The sequence below is a fragment of the Tachypleus tridentatus genome, chromosome 2 (assembly GCF_004210375.1).
Source record: "Tachypleus tridentatus isolate NWPU-2018 chromosome 2, ASM421037v1, whole genome shotgun sequence".
Classification (NCBI taxonomy): Eukaryota; Metazoa; Arthropoda; class Merostomata; order Xiphosura; family Limulidae; genus Tachypleus; species Tachypleus tridentatus.
The window spans coordinates 143,946,475-143,963,200 of record NC_134826.1 but is presented as its reverse complement, the minus strand read 5'-3'; the positions used below and the strand labels follow the sequence as shown (position 1 = coordinate 143,963,200).

At 36.8% G+C, this 16,726-nt stretch overlaps 1 protein-coding gene across 10 annotated transcripts in view; it reads left to right on the top strand.

Moving 5' to 3' along the window:
- Positions 1-16,726, top strand: part of LOC143245281 (uncharacterized) — a 58,992-nt gene that overhangs the window by 19,322 nt on the left and 22,944 nt on the right. For 5 of the 10 annotated variants that reach the window (XM_076491449.1, XM_076491451.1, XM_076491448.1 and 2 more), the window contains exons 1-2: positions 14,028-14,160; positions 16,307-16,621. The gene's annotated coding sequence lies outside the window, so the exon portion shown is untranslated. Of the gene's footprint in view, positions 1-3,861; positions 4,302-6,585; positions 7,005-14,025; positions 14,166-16,306; positions 16,622-16,726 lie in introns of those variants that run through there. The other 5 variants (XR_013025552.1, XR_013025551.1, XM_076491452.1 and 2 more) reach the window with 4 other exon arrangements.

The following is a 16,726-nucleotide window of genomic DNA, read 5'->3' as shown; positions in this document are numbered from 1 at the left end:
ATATCTCACAGTTGCACATTTGTCATAACAATGTCTCACAGCTTCACGTTTGTCATAACAATATCTCACAGTTGCACATTTGTCATGACAATATCTCACAGCTGCATTTGTCATAACAATGTCTCACAGCTGCACGTTAGTCATAACAATGTCTCACAGCTGCACGTTGTCATAACAATGTCTCACAGCTGCACGTTTGTCATGACAATGTCTCAAACCTGCACGTTTGTCATAACAATGTCTCACAGCTGCACGGCTTGTAATTTACAAATGAAAATTGGTTGTAGGAAGCAATGATAATTATAATTATTCTGGATCAAACTACATTATTTTTGTAGTACAGAGGAAAGCAGTGAGAATTGAACGTTTCACAAATGTCACAGTTATTGAGACAACAGTTTCTCCATTAGAAACGTCATCAAGTGCAGTTTACATGAAGTAATGTTTAACTCGTTTTCAATGTAGATGTTGAATGAAGACTGGAGTTAATGTTCAAACACGAGACACTTGTGTTTCTTTTTTTTTTTATCTTGGACACTTATCCTGCTGAGCTTTTAGCAAAAAGAGAAAGAATCTTCTCCGTGATTGGTCAAAGCATTTCAAAACGTGGCATTGATTAAATGCCTTCCCTTTGCCTTTACTAGACCTGTTTCATGTTGACCTAAATTTTTCTGGACTATGACAACCAAATCATGGAATCCACGAACGTTTATATCAGTTTCAGATTTATGACACCAAGATTTTTTTTTTTTTTTTTGGAGACTTCCGCCGATTTTTTAACTCATGTCTCGAAGAACGTGAATCTTCTCGTGCTGTTACTTTAAACAGTGGTAAAATGGGGCACACTAGGCTTAACAAACTTTCAGCTCTGGTTACTGCAACATGAAAACAAATCCCTTTTACTGCTGATTTACATAAACTACTACGCCTTTTACTAATCACGATATTGGCTGAAAGTTTCACCGGATTACAAGTTTACTCAAACGCATAAGCAGGTCCCAAGACCTGAGCTTGATCATAGGCCACGTGTTAAACCTCAGAACTAAACAGTGAAACCCCGTGTTATCTACTTGTGTTCTCCCCAAAATTTGAGTAGAGGCTCTTGAATCGCCTTATTTCGTAGCCCTAATACTGCGGACTCACACCGCTAGAAACCGGCCTTCTATACCCGTAGTGGGCAGAACACAGACAGCCCATTGTTTAACTTTGTTCTTAGTTCTAAACAAAACTTGATAAATTAGGACGAAGTGATTAATGCTCATTACACTTTATTCAACATCTAAAATCACATTTCGATAAATTTCAATTAGTGTTAATTTGTTGGTTCACATTGTAGTTGCGATTTTAGGTTTGAGAAGGTATTATGTATATTCTTGTTTTGAGATGGTAAACATATATATATATGTACATACATTGCAGAAAACACTTCTATTTTCCATCACAAGTAAATCATGGAAACGTTGTTAAACGATTTTTACGTCGAAAATCCATGGCCTGGCATGGCTAGGTGGCTTAAGACGTTCGACTTGTAATCCGAGGGTCGCGGGTTCGAATCCCTGTCGCACCAAACATGCTTGCCCTTTCAGACGTGGGGGCGTTATAAATGTGACGGTCAATCCTACTATTCGTTGGTAAAAGAGTAGCCCAAGAATTGGCGGTGGGTGGTGATGACTAGCTGCCTTCCCACTAGTCTTACACTACTAAATTAGGGACGGCTAGCGCAGATAGTCCTTGTGTAGCTTTGCACGAAATTCAAAATAAACAAACAAAAACAAATTTAATTAATAATAGCTTTATGTGGCTTTGCTATAAGAAAAACACACGATTTTAGGCCAGACGTTGTTTTATTAGAGTGATTGGCTGAAGATATGACTCTGTGTATTTTCAGCCATGAAGATATGACAATACCGAACGTCAGTCTCGCTATTCAGATAAGAGGAATCGTGTAGGCGGTTGGTGCTGCTGAATCTTTGCCTTATCTCTGGTCTATAGTTCTGAGCTAGTAATATCAAGGCCTGAACGTTATAGTTCACTGATTTAATTATATGTTTTCTATACGATTTTTCACATACCAACGGTAGTTGTTTGGCAGAACCAAACGCCTACAACTCTGTTCCACTTATCGAGAAACTTACATCTGTATATCAAGTTTAGTGGCAATCGGCTCTGCAATTCCACAGTTATAAGCAGACAAACATACACAAACACTCTTTCGGCAAATAATGGCTTAGATAACGCTTATAAATTCACTCGACCCCCAACTCCATGGCGCAGCAGCATGTCTCCGTGGTAGGTAGAGCACAGATAGTCCTTTGTGTGGCTTTAGGCTTAACTACAAAGAAAACAAATACATAAATTAAATAGAATGATCAGTCAAAGTTTTATAATTGCCTAATACACAAGCTATGTGAACTAAAGAAAGATTCGATCGTTGCATTAGTCACAAAATAAACTTATAAATAATTTTAAAATAAAATTTACAGAAAGTTACAAATCATGAACTTTTGGTGTTTGTTTGTTTGTGTTTAATTTCGCGCAAAGCTACTCGAGGAGTATCTACGCTAGCCGTCCCTAATTTTGCAGTGTAAGACGAGAGGGAAGGCAGCTAGTTATCACCACCCACCGCCAACTCTTGGGCTACTTTTTTACCAACGAATAGTGGGATTGACCGTAACATAATAACTCCACCACGGCTGATAGAGCGAGCATGTTTAGTGCGACGTGGATTCGAACCCCCAACCCTCAGATTACTAGTCGAACGCCTTAACCCACCTGGCCATGCCGGGCCATTTTGATGTTATTGAAAGCTTGATGGAAAGTCGAGACATAAGGTTGACAAAAATTATGTACCAAATTATCTAAAGCTGCAATGTAATCATTTTATCACTAGGACTCGTTGCTCATTTTAACTGAACTAACTGTTGATTTGGTGTCTGTTTCAGATTGCATGGAAAAAAAAATCACATTTCACTTTTAACAGTATCACGAATTGGCGCTTAATTTAAAAGCTAGATACGTGACACTATCACAGAATATCGTGTTAAACTTTAGCATAACGATTACCATATTATGCATCCATTGGGAAATAACATAGTAAGGTCAACATGACTAGCCTTTTTCCTTGTTTTGTTTCCTGGAATTCTGTCTTTTCCAATGAATATAACAAGATTTTCAGAGCCACAATTTACTTTCTGACCTAATTTAGTAAAGTTCTCCAAAAATGTGTACGAATGGCTGTTGAAAATTTGTTTACGACGTCATCAAGATGGCGAACTGTTGTTAAAGAACGGCGATGAGTTAATTTTTTTTAAAGTCACTTAACGCAGATCCTTGCAAAAAACAACAACAACAAACAAACTTGAACTCCAAGACAACCATCAAAATTCGAAGCATTATTATATTTGTTTGTTTTCTGCCGTTTCTTTTATCCATTCTTAGATTGACTAACGGCCCCCCAGGAAAGCGCCCTTAAACAAAGTACGACGTAGAAACCCTGGAAAATATTATTAGTATGATTTCCTTAGACTAGTAAGGGGCCGTCAACCAAATTATTAAAGCTGTCGAAGCATTATTAGAATCACTTGTATTTGAAAAACTTTATGATACTAAGTAATTAACGTGGTGTTACAAAATATATTAGGCCTAATAATAATATATATTATGATAAATATACTTATTTGTTTCATAACCTTTGAACCTGAATACAGTCATTCTATGTAATTTCAGCTTGTAGATTTTTATGCACATATAAGTGTAACCAGTTGACTAGTCGCCCCCAGCTAGTACAGCGGTGTGTCTCCGGATTTACAACGCTAAAATCAGGGGTTTGATTCCCCTCGGTGGGCTGAGCAGATAGCCCTATGTGGCTTTGCTATAAGAAAAACAAAAAAACAAACAAACAGTTGACTAGTCCCATAATTCTGGGGCTAGCAGAACCAGTCTTGAAAGACAGAGTTCTAGTTTCTCGGAGGTAGCCATATTTATGTGGTAGAGTTCCTTTACTAAGAGGACACCAAGGTGGATTAAACGACCCAGATGGTTACTCGGTGTAAGATTAGGGTGTCAAAGTAGATTTTCGAAATCATTGAACCAGAATTTGTCATCGGAAGTTCTGTTTACAGTCCCTGGGGTATCTCGGGGTGCCGCGTTTAGTATTGTTTCTATCTCTGTGATTTTTGTCTAGCTAACCCCTCCCACGGCTTTGGAACGAGCAGGATGAAAGTTTACAAATGGGCATGGGATGACTTGGTGGTGTCGCATGCATCGTCTTCTATCAGGAGGCCTACACATTCTTGTATGAAGTAAGTCTAAATAGATTTAGTCTTAGTTTGAATGGCGTGCGACTCGTAATCTGAGGGTCGCGGGTTCACATCCCCGTCGCGCCAAACATGCTCGCCCTCCCAGCCGTGGGGGCATCATTATGTGACGGTCAATCCCACTATTTGTTGGTGAAATAGAAGCCCAAGAGTTGGCGGTGGGTGGTGATGACTAGCTGCCTTCCCTCTAGCCTTACACTGCTAAATTAGGGACGGCTAGCTCAGATAGCCCTCGTGTAGCTTTGTGCGAAATTCAAAACAAGCAAACAAACTTAGTTTGAACTAAATTCGACCAAATGAGTTTCGTTGATTTATGTGTGAAAATTACAATCTGTAAGTTTTATAAAGACAGTTATAAAAGGAATTTCCCTCTTTTACTCCCACAGTGTCTTTGCAATAACTCCGCAAGCTTATGACCTTAAAAGTCAAATTTCCATACTCGTGATGGGCTGAGTACGGAGAGCCCACTGTATAGCTATATGCAGTAACTTAACTAAACCCAACTTTTCTCCTTCTTCCCTTCTTTGTACATAAAGAGGAATTGATTATATTTTATTATAAGTAAGGAAATATTGAAGACCTAACATTTAATGCTACAGCGGATGGTGTTGACATATCATATTCATTGTTTTCACTCTCCAAAACTGTATTTCTACTTAAAATACCAAGTACATTTTAAGACGTGTTCTCGCATAAATATTTCTGGTAATCTTCTAGAAGTTTGAATCCAAGTCGAAAGTCTAACTTAAAATCAAGCTTAATAATGTATACAATGGTTATCTTTCCCGTTCTTCATCTAATCTTATAACAGCGTCTCATTTACCATTTCAAGTTGCAACATAGAGTGTCGAATGATTTAGTTTGTTTTGAATTTCTCGCAACGCTACAAGAGAGCTATCTAATTTAGCAGTGTAAGACTAGAGGGAAAAAAGCTAATTGTCACAACGTATCACCAACTCTTGGGCTACTTTTTTTACAAACGAATGGTGGGATTGACTGTTAGATTATAGCGCCCCCACGGCTGAAGTATGGTTGGTGTGACGGGGATTCGAACCCGTAACCTTCGGATTACGATTCAAATGCCTTAACCACCTGGCCATACGGGAACCTGTGTCAAATATTCTGGGCGAGGCCTAATGTTTAACATGCCTACCTATGGATCGAATGGTCCAAGATACAAGTGGTGTTAAACTGCTGCACGTGCTGTACGTTTTCAGTTGTGTAGTCAGTATAACTGTGCCAATCCATCTAACCGTTCGATCAAGAGAAATCGTATTAGCGGCGGCCACTGCTCACCGGTTATCTTCTTCCGAGATTTATTTTTTAGAGCAAAATGTTTGTTTGTTTTGAATTTCGCGCAAAGCTACACGAGGGCTATCTGCGCTAGCTGTCCCTAATTTAGCAGTGAAAGAATAGAGGAAAGGCAGCTAGTGACCACCACCCACCGCCAACTCTTGGGCTACTCTTTTTATCAACGAATAGTTGACCGTCACATTATAACGCCCCCACGGCTGAAAGGACGAGCATGTTTGGTGCGACCGGGATTCGAACCCGCAACCCTCGGATTACGAGTCGAACGCCTTAACACGCTTGGCCATGCCGGGCCCTGAGTAAAATGAGACGATACTGCTAAGATATATTTTATATCAGAAGATTCCGGCATAAAATCCCCTCTGGTGAAAAGGAAAAGAAATCTTTGGCAGACAGATATTACAAGAGTGAAACTTATTCACACAAGAAAACCTTGAGTGAACAGCTAGTTAATGACAATATGCTTCAATTGTTTAATAAGTAGTTCCTTTATCAGGAACTTTACTTAAATTCACTAGGTTTTCGTTAGCTGTTGCAGCGTGATCGAATGTTTAAATCATTAGTCATCACTCAAATTGGTTAAGTCACCATAAATTATAACAATATAAAAATCATTTCGAGTCATCATTTATAGTTCAGGTCTTTTGGTTATAAGGTGTTTGCATTATTTTAACCTATGTTTTATTGTTCAAATTTTCCTTGAGACGAAATAAACAGAACTGAATATTCGCCATAAGCATTAGGCCTAAGAACACTAGTATGGAAAATGTTCATCCATCGAAAGTTTAGTAAGTGTAGTTAATGAATGAAGGTATTTACTATATTAAAGTTTTATTATTTAAATCTGCAGTTCTTAGCTTCTTACACACTCTAAAATCAGGTAGTAATAACAACACCAGAAATCGATAACGTTAAAAGACACTTGTGTGTATTTCTTAACGTTATAAATCAATTACCAATAAATATTCTAGACTTCTCTGATTAGACACTTTTTCCTAGTTTTCCACCATCTCTTTTCCTTCTATTCTGACAACAATTTATCGTGGCGTATTCAGTACAGTTCACTTCGAAGCAGGCGAAACGGCCGATGTTGCACAACCTAGTACATTTGTACAAACGTTTACTTGTTAGTGATACAGCGTTTCTGTTTAAAAGAAGAGAGAAGCTTCCGCTAATTTCTTCTAGGTAATGCCGAAAACAACTTGTTGTGGTTGAAATGCACCACATGGCCTTATTAGCGATTTCAATCACTTTTATAAGGATAATGTTCCATACACAGACTGTTTTTGTCAAGGACCTACAAACCGAACTGAAGCCCACACGTGATGCTAAGAGATCTGAAAGCAGTAATAGTTGGAAACGAGAGCCGGATCGGAGGTTTGTTTCTTTACTTTTCTATATACAAGGTAAACCTACATAGCTAACCACGTATTTCTAAATAAGGAAAAACGTTCGATCCAGACTTTTAAAACTAAACAAAGTTTGACCATAAATCACGTTCGAAAGTGGTTTTACGTAACTTAACTTCTTCATGAAATTAGAAGAGGTTATTGTACTTTTCCTTACTTAAATTTGAGATTGTTAAACATTTTATCACGATGATTTTAGCATCAACTTAGTAGAAATCACTTCAGAAATATGGCAACCACACGAAAATGTTATATTTTTTTCTTATTTTTAATTTCGCGCAAAGCTACACGAGGGCTATCTTTGGAGATCGTAGAATGTGATTTAAAATATGTGGTATCATTCTTTTCAACTTTAATAGAATAAAATAACGGTCAGTCTATGTAAGTGGCCCGGCATGGCCAGGTGGGTTAAGGCGTTCGACTCGTAATCCGAGGGTCGCAGGTTCGAATCCCCGTCGCACCAGCCATGCTCGCCTTTTCAGCCGTGGGAGCGTTATAATGTGACTATCAATCCTATTATTATTTAGTAAAAGAGTAGCCCAAGAGTTGGCGGTGGGTGGTGATGACTAGCTGTCTTCCCTCTAGGCTTGCATTGCTAAATTAGGGACGGCTAGCACAGATAGTCTCCGTGTAGCTCGGCGCGAAATTCATAAAACAAACAAAGACTTGCGTTTCAGTTACTGTATTTACTTTCCACCTTTGTTATCTTGAACACTTACCGTTACAGTGAACTATTCAGACTTCTGAATATCATAAGGCACTTTAGCATTTGTTTAATAATTATTGTTCTATGCACAAAAATATTTAACTAACTTAATCGATTAAGTTGTCGCTAAACAACACCCAATAAATGCGATTTTTTCAACATTTTCTAACACCCTTCCCCTTCTTCGGTGTTTAGCAGTAAGTCAGAAAGCTTACAACACTAAACACGTGGATTTAGGACCTAAATTTTAGGTGCTCTCGGTTGGCACAGCACAGATTGCCCATTGTATAACTTTGTAGAGAATCAGTAAAGCTACTTCGTAAAATAAACTTTTAATACCAAAACAAAGGCATGCAAAAAAAATGAATTTTAGTACAACGAACGTTTCGTATTACTGGAGAAAGAAACGGCAAAAAAATCCGCGTTAAATATTTCAATAAAGTATCATGGAAACTACAAAAACAAACAACAAAACGCTGAAAACTATTATGTGACCTCGTTTTGACCCTTGTGACTCGAGTTTTTATACATGCTGTTGCCAAGAGTACAGAAAGACCAACATAAAACGTCGAGCTTAGGAACAAACAAATAAAGACTGGATTTTCTTAACTATTATCGCAGTCTCAAAGTATTATATTGTGACATTTAATTCTCAATAGATGGCGTTTACCCAGATTTCCTAACGTTAACTTTGATTGGTTCTTTGAAATGATTGACAAGAAAGCTACACAATCTGTGCCTTGTCCACCACGGGTATCGAATCCGAGTTTTAGCTTTCTAAGTCCGCAGACATAGCGCTGTGACAAGGAGGGAGGGGGTTGAAATTGTAAGCCTAAGAATAGTTTTTACAAGCTATAAGTAAATAAATTGTTCAGCAGACACGTGCGAGCACGTTTTTTTAAATTTATTTTTAACTTTCGAACACGCACATTTTTATTTACTCTCTTTTAACGTAAACTCATCTATTTCTTTGACACTCTAAACTGATAAAGTTAAACGTTGCATTCAATTTGTTCGATGACGGATCAGATGTATTGCATCTTCCTTTAACTGTTTGCAGCGCCAACAGTAACATGTGGGAAATTGAGGAAGCTAGATAATAGACTAATATATTTCATGACAATGAAATACTGGTGATGTATTTAAAAAATGTAATTTATATAAATGTATTAGTATTGTCTGTTCTCTGTCCATGTAACAACTTATATATATAAATATAGTGATACTGTCTGTTGTATGTCCGTTTAACTACTTACAAGGTGCTGATGGATCTTCACTAAACTTGGCATGAGGGTTCAGTCGGTCTATATCGAGAGAGCACACAAACTTACAATTTCTCATTTTTCGTTTTGCGATAAGGCCTGGCATGGCCTAGCGTGTTAAGGCGTGCGCTTCGTAATCTGAGGGTCGCGGGTTCGAATCCCGGTTGCACCAAACATGCTTGCCCTTTCAGCAGTGGGGGCGTTATAATGTGACGGTCAATCCCACTATTCGTTGGTAAAAAGAGTAGCCCAAGAGTTGGCGGTGGGTGGTGATGACTAGCTGCCTTCCCTCTAGTCTTACACTGCTAAATTAGGGACGGCTAGCACAGATGCCCTCGAGTAGCTTTGTGCGAAATTCAAACAAACGTTTTGCGATTTTTATGGGCATTTTTTTACAACTACGTATAAGGGAAGCATCTTTTCACGTCCTAAAATAACCTTTCATTAATCGTGAATTTATATAACTTTCGCTCAGGGAACGGTTACTCCAGTTATTAACCTATGAACACTTCAAAATATCCAATTGTAACATGAAATTTTGTTAATTATTAAAATTATTTTCCAAACTTTTAGATCTAATCTCCGTTCAGCAATGTTTACCCCCTTACAGTTTGTTTGTTTTTTTCTGTATGAAATTAGCATCTAATATTCCTGCTTATCTTTGATTTGGTTTGAATTTCGAGCAAAAACTAGCCGGGGGTTATCTGTGCTAGCCATCCCTAAACTAACAGTGTAAGACTAGAAGGAAGGCAACTAGTCATTATCACCCACAACCAGTTCTTGAGCTACTCTTTTATCAACGAATAGTGGGATTGATTTAACTTTATAACGTTCTCACGCCTGAAAGGGCGAACATGTTCGGTGTGAGGGGGATTCGATCCTGCTACCTCCCGAATTACGAGTCGAGCACCTTAACCATCTGGTCATGCCGGGTAGGTAAGTAAAGAATAGAATCAAAGACATCGAGACGAGCAATTACAACATACGTTACGTTTGTTCACTGATCCGTTACGTTGCTACGAGCATTGTTACATGGAAACCACAGTTTGAAACAATGCGCTAGTACTAAACATATCTAATTCTTGAATGGAATTAAAACATATCTCAACCATCACATAAAAACACCTTGAAAATGAGTAAGGATTAAATGGTATATTGATACAATTGTCTTTTATACATTTTGAAATAAAATCGTATTTAACTTCAAAAAACATGGCAGTTCTACGTATTAGAAGAGTTATACTCACATATAGATGGGTGAGTCATTTCGAAAGTCCATATATATATGTATACACCTGTTTATGCGTGAAATTAAGGTTGTAAATGTATATAAATGTCCTATTCATTCTTCTCCAAATACATGTATTTACATGTGCATGAGAATGGCTGTGAAAAACTGTACGTACAAAAGTGTACATATACGTAAGCGACATCTAGCTTTGTTGTACACAAGTGTTACGTTCACCGACGAGTGAATAGTTGTGTCACATATGAATTTACCTATAAACCAAAAGTGTAAATTTCACACGTTCACTGTAAAAAAACACCTATTTTTAAAAGCACTCATGTATGTGGATAAGCGACCTGAATTTATTTTAAATATATGTATGAATACATATTTGATTTGTTTAAAATATCGCGCATAGATACACGAGGGCTGTCTGCTCTAGGCGTCTTTACGTTAGCAGTGTAAGACTAGGGGAAGGGTAGCTAGTCATCACCACTCACCGCCAACTGTTGGGATACTCTTCAGCCCACTATTAGTGGGATCGACCGTTACTTATAATGCCTCCACGGCTGAAAAGGCGAGCACGTTGGGTGGTACAAGAATTCGAACATGTGGCCCTTAGATTGAGAATCGAGCGTCCTAACCACCTGACTATATAAATATATGGTTAAATGTAAATTCACGACAGAGTCGAACATTTGATTGTATTTCGTTTAAAGCTTAGAATGCTGAGTAAGATCCAAATTATCTTTTAATATTTAACTTTTTAAAATAAATACGTGTGTGTGTGTTTAAAGCTACAAAACTGCACGTGTACTTGAATATCGCATTAAGTCTCAAATTTCCTTCATATATAGTTCTAGGTATCTGAATGTAAATAGTTATTGCGTTTCTTCTAAATGCGCGTAACGAAGTCAAATTTCCTTAATTGACGCATTCGATTGAAAACAAAGTTTGAATGATTCAGTACACATTAGTACAACAAATGACACGTTTACCATAATTAACTCAGTATGTATTTAATGCGGTTTTCCCTCCACATCCCAAATGAAGCGAGCGAATATTTTTTGAGAGTATTTTGTATTGAATACACCGATTTATTCATTATTTGCTACAACGGTTATGGTTGCCTTACGCTAACACCAATAACAAATCCATTATGCTCCAGTGTTTGTTGGTGTTGTTTCATTTGGAGGTTTTCTTTGTTTGTTTTTCAATTTCGCGCAAAGCTGCACGAGGGCTATCTGTGCTAGCCGTCCCTAATTTAGCTGTGTAAGACAAGAGGGAAAGCAGCTAGTCATCACCACCCACCGCCAACTCTTGGGTTACTCTTTTACCAACGAATAGTGGGATTGACCGTCACGTTATAATGCCCCCATCGCTGAAAGGGCGAGCATATTCGAGGTGACGAGGATTCGAACCCGCGACCCTCGGATTACGAGTTGAGTGCCTTAATCACGTGGCCATGCCGGGCCACTAGAGGAATTTAATGTAACTGTTAGTCCAATTCATTTTCAACATAACTTCAGTTGTCGTTTATTAGCTGTTGATAAGAGAAATTACAAATGATCGAAATTCATAGCCGATGAAGTTTTTAATTTAGGGTCGTATTCATTTAGAACAAACCAATTTATTTATACATTTAAAAGGGTCTTAATAAAGATTGGTAATTGATAGTTTGAACTTTATGGTATTCAATTAGTGTGTTAATGTTTTTACGTCAAGTTAGAAAGGTTTTTTGTTTGTTTTTTTAAATTTCGCACAAAGCTACTCGAGGGCTATCTGTATTAGCCGTCCCTAATTTAGTAGTGTAAGACTAGAGGGAAGGCAGCTAGTCATCACCACCCACCGCCAACTCTTGGCAACTTTTACCAACGAATAGTGGGATTGACCGTCACTATATAACGCCCCCACGGCTGAGAGGGCGAGCATGTTTGGCACTACGGGAATGCGAACCCGCGACCCTCGGATTACGAGTCGCACGCCTTAACCCACCTGGCCATGCCGGGGCCTCAAGTTAGAAAGGAGTTATAATCTTATGGCAATATTTCTACAGCATTATTCTATTATAGAGACAACTTAAAACAATGAACCGGGTTCGAAGAAATTAGTGTTATACATTACATATGTATAACAATGAATAGGTTTGTTTGAAGGTAAGCACAAAGCTATACAAAGGGCTATCTGTTCTCTGCCCATCACGAAACCCAGTGTTTAACGTTGCAAGTCCGCAAACGTGCCTCTGTGCCACTGAAGTACATACCAGTGAACACAGAATTACTGTTCTCACACTACATAAACAGTTTGATCCAGAAGCTGGGGTTTCGTATAATTGTTCATCTTAAGAGAAACAGATAACACATTACACCAGAGCTAACTAACGAACCAACTGGAATCTGTTGTTTACTAAACGTTCCAGACCGGGCTGGTCTCAAGTGTTTGCTTTACGTGTGGATTAATTACGAAGTACATATATCTTATCTTCAAACTGACCAAACAAAAACAGAGTAATCGATCACCCTGTGACCTTCTTGAACCAGCCAGAAGGGAAAAGCACGTGACCTAGTCTAAAGAAATTCAAAGCCCCTGATTGGTCAGATACGCCTAGTAATAGTGGCACAGCTTAGCGTTGTTTGTTGATTGTCAGGAAATGAGGGGAGGATCTGTAGGTTCTTGTTGTACCAAGTTGTTCTTAGAATCAGAGATGTTTAAAAAGTTTGAGGCCATCCCAAAATGTAGAACGTGAGACACATGCTTCTGAGATACTGAAGTCCAGGGTATATTTATAGAAAACTTACGAAGACAAGAATAATAGTCATATGAAATATATATTTATATAGATGAAAATATGATAAACACGTCATATATATCCATATAAACGGGAAGAAACACTTAGTTACCTGATAAAACCGTATGATGAATTCTTATGAATAATTCGTTTTACAGCTCTGAGTAAATAAAGATTTTTCCAATGCTAATTTGATTTTAATTTTGCAAATAACGTATTTTATAATTCTTGATGACGAGAAACCCACTTGAAATGAAAATGTATCTCAGAACAGCTGGTGTGGGTATTAACTCTTTTATTGATAAACAGAGAACCACGTTTCGGCCTTTCTGAGATTGAACGTATTGTATACTCTAAAGAAGACCATTGTTGGACCTGCTACTCAATACGTTTGATAAAAAGTAGAAGGGATTATTCAATTACTTGTTTTGTATGACTTTCTCTGGCTTAATAACCCCATTCATGACTCAAGGTTTCCCTCCTTCCAAGTGGACTCTGGACTTATATAACGTTCACGAAACGGGTTTCAGTACCTGGCCACACCACAAATAGCCAAAACAGAATTAATGTTTTTATATGTATATAAATAGATATAACCAGAACACTCTACCATTTCGAAGATATTTTTATCGTGATCAAAATGCAAAAGAAAAAAGAAAAACAAACGATTATTATTTGTCCAAAGGTTGTGTGTTTGTATGGTTCTCAGAAGGTTGTCGCATCTGATTGAAGTTAATAACACACGTCTCGTTTCTGCATACAATTGTAGCTCGCAATTCTGGTTTTTGAGTGTTTATGTTACATAACGTTTGATGAACTCCAGAAAGAATCAGCTTTTAGAATTTCATTTTTGTCGTTGTTTGTGTTAATTCACATGTCATGGTTAAAGTTTAACAAGGAAAGTAATAATTCTGATATTTATATTTTCTCAGATCGCCTTTGTTTCTGTATTAACTATTCAGAACTTGTCTTTTACCGATTTCATAACTAATATTTCTTTTCTAGGTGGAGACAATGAAAATCGCAGACAAATTCCTGAAGTCTGAGTAGCAGAAAACCGATACATTGCACCAGCTGAAGGCACACATTATCCTGAAGTCGTGAGGGTAAACCTGTCATTATTATCCTGAAGTCGTGAGGGTAAACCTGTCATTATTTCAACTGCCTGTCTCCTGTGTCTAGAGATGTAGGGTATTTGAACTTTATAGGGTTGTTCTTCAAGCCTTACTCGCTGAACGCGTTTTACTTGGTTCGTGTAGATAGTACCACATAGGTCGTGTGTATAAACTAGTTAGACCGGTTGTAGTGTCTAGAATTCAGTGACCTGAAACACGTTCCAGAAGTAGCCGGTACTGACAGTGGACGACCATTTTTAAAATGTTTACTGTTCTACATTTTCAACTTAGTCTTAAAAATAATCACATTATTATTTCATTCCGGTAGTTTTAACTCATGAGAAAATTAACGCATATACATGTTTAATGGTAAACTTTAAAATCCATATAGTACCTATTTATAATATAATCATTACTGAGGATAAGACCGATGTGTTGTAAAATACAATTTTCTACAAAATAAACAAAGAGGCAATAATTTAATTTTAATATAAAACTAAAATGCCTTAGCGAACATTGACTTTTTCACTTAAAGATAGAGGAAACGACCCGAAGAAACCTTACATGAGTAGAATAAACAGGTATTTTTTTTTAGGATGAAAAACCCTCAGAGGATTACTAATGAAATTCGAGTTTATGCCAAACGATCTTGATTCTAGAATCATTCAGTCACGTACTCTGTACTTTCTTACATCTTATCTAAGCACTTGGGGATGTATTAATAATAGTTTAAACAAAACAAATACATCTATAAACACTTGGGGATGTATTAATAAAAGTTTAAACAAAACAAATACATCTATAAACACTTGGGGATGTATTAATAATAGTTTAAACAAAACAAATACATCTATAAACACTTGGGGATGTATTAATAAAAGTTTAAACAAAACAAATACATCTATAAACACTTGGGGATGTATTAATAAAAGTTTAAACAAAACAAATACATCTATAAACACTTGGGGATGTATTAATAATAGTTTAAACAAAACAAATACATCTATAAACACTTGGGGATGTATTAATAATTGTTTAAACAAAACAAATACATCTATAAACACTTGTTGATGTATTAATAATAGTTTAAACAAAACAAATACATCTATAAACACTTGTTGATGTATTAATAATAGTTTAAACAAAACAAATACATCTATAAACACTTGTTGATGTATTAATAATAGTTTAAACAAAACAAATACATCTATAAACACTTGTTGATGTATTAATAATAGTTTAAACAAAACAAATACATCTATAAACACTTGTTGATGTATTAATAATAGTTTAAACAAAACAAATACATCTATAAACACTTGGGGATGTTTTTATAATAGTTTAAACAAAACAAATACATCTATAAACACTTGGGGATGTTTTTATAATAGTTTAAACAAAACAAATACATCTATAAACACTTGGGGATGTTTTTATAATAGTTTAAACAAAACAAATACATCTATAAACACTTGGGGATGTTTTTATAATAGTTTAAACAAAACAAATACATCTATAAACACTTGTTGATGTATTAATAATAGTTTAAACAAAACAAATACATCTATAAACACTTGTTGATGTATTAATAATAGTTTAAACAAAACAAATACATCTATAAACACTTGGGGATGTATTAATAATAGTTTAAACAAAACAAATACGTCAATAAACATTTGGTTAAGATTATTTATTTTCAAATCCTCTTAATTGGAAAGATGTGTCTCTGGACTACGTTGTTTGTTCATATAATCCCAACAAAGCCATAGTTAAACAGTCACCTTTGTCTTGTGTGCTATTTGGTTTATTAGGAACAAAAACTGTTTAAATGGCAGTCTCTGTCTTCAAACGTAAATTATGATAATGTGTACATTTTGTTTAAATTAAAATATATTTCGTACTCTTGCATATCTATTTTCAACGTACAGATTTCTTGTCTGTCTTGTATCAGAACTATTGTATTTGTAACTACTATTCTTTTAAGAAAACACCAAACCGTTGTTTAACTCCACTCTGTATGTGACATGTGACTAGCTGTATGTGACGTGTGACTAACTCGAAGTAACGGTCTTAATGATTCCCTCATGCAACTAAACTCACATGACTTGGGAACTGAGACCATGGCGCGTGCACTGACGTCTTTTAACTACTGAAACCATTTTGTTTTACAGAGGTGGCCCCACCATATTTTGCTGCTGAGGATTGGTTTGGTTTGTTTTCAATTTCGCACAAAGTTAGACGAGGGCTATCTGCGCCAACCGTCCCTAATTTAGAAGTGTAAGACTAGAAAAAAGGCAACTAGTCATCACCACCCACCGCCAACTCTTGGGTTACTCTTTTACCACAGAATAGTGGGATTGATCGTCACATTACGTCCTACGGCTGAAAGGGCGAGCATGTTTGGTATGACGGAGATTCGAACCCGCGACCCTCGAATTATGAGTCGAGTGCCTTAACCATCTGGCCATGCCAAGGCCGCAGTACTTGTGAGTTGAAATGTTTATCGTTTTGTTTTTAATGTTGATGTTAGATTTTGAAAGACATGTATGACTGGTTCTAATCCTAACCTAGTTTTCAAAAGCTTTAATAAA